Source organism: Apodemus sylvaticus, chromosome 5 (genome assembly GCF_947179515.1).
Source record: "Apodemus sylvaticus chromosome 5, mApoSyl1.1, whole genome shotgun sequence".
Classification (NCBI taxonomy): domain Eukaryota; kingdom Metazoa; phylum Chordata; class Mammalia; order Rodentia; family Muridae; genus Apodemus; species Apodemus sylvaticus.
Genome location: NC_067476.1, coordinates 33,580,112 through 33,580,772, shown reverse-complemented (window position 1 = coordinate 33,580,772; position 661 = coordinate 33,580,112). Strand labels below are relative to the sequence as shown.

The 661-nt window shown below is 40.7% G+C and overlaps 1 non-coding gene across 1 annotated transcript; it reads left to right on the top strand.

Moving 5' to 3' along the window:
• The first annotated feature begins 329 nt into the window (after positions 1 to 329).
• Positions 330 to 450, top strand: LOC127686587 (small nucleolar RNA SNORA40). The gene has a single exon (XR_007978187.1). It is a non-coding gene; the product is annotated as a small nucleolar RNA SNORA40 (small nucleolar RNA).
• The last annotated feature ends 211 nt before the right edge of the window (positions 451 to 661 follow it).

Sequence of the window (661 nt, the reverse complement as noted above, 5' to 3'; positions counted from 1 at the left end):
GTACAGCAAATTACCTCTTAGAGCCTTGAAAATACCATGTAAAATGTAAAAAGCCAGCTACAAAAGAGTATATACTATATGACTCGATACATGGGACTTCCACAATATGCAAATTTGTGCCCAGAGAAAGATTAGTGATTATAGTGATTACAATGGTTGGGTTGGTGTGTGGTGAGTGGTAATATGGAAATGACTGGTGCAAAGTTGAAAAAGGCAAATAAAAATGATCAGCAGTTTGTTAATAATTACACAATTCCATGAATAAACTAAACACCAAGGTTGAATCTTTAACAGTGGGTAGGTCATACTGCAACAAATCTATTTATTATAGTACCTGTACATGTTCAACTGTCAGAAAAAGACAGGGAAGGCAGATGCAAAATAAATCCTCCCTTGAAATCCAGAACTCATTATTCAGTATGAGTTTTGATACATACAACAAGGAATATGGCTCCTGCCTGATAGGTCCACCCACAGCACAGCCAGCAGAGGTTAACTGCATCCCAATCCCCATCTCTATCACCTTCTCTCCCACATCCCCGCAACAAGAAACCAGGAACACCCAGATTAGACCCCGCTATCCGCAGTCCAGCCAGCAGAGGTAAACTGTATTCTGTCCCTTAAACTCTACTGTCAGGCTCACAACTCTGCTTCCCTTCCT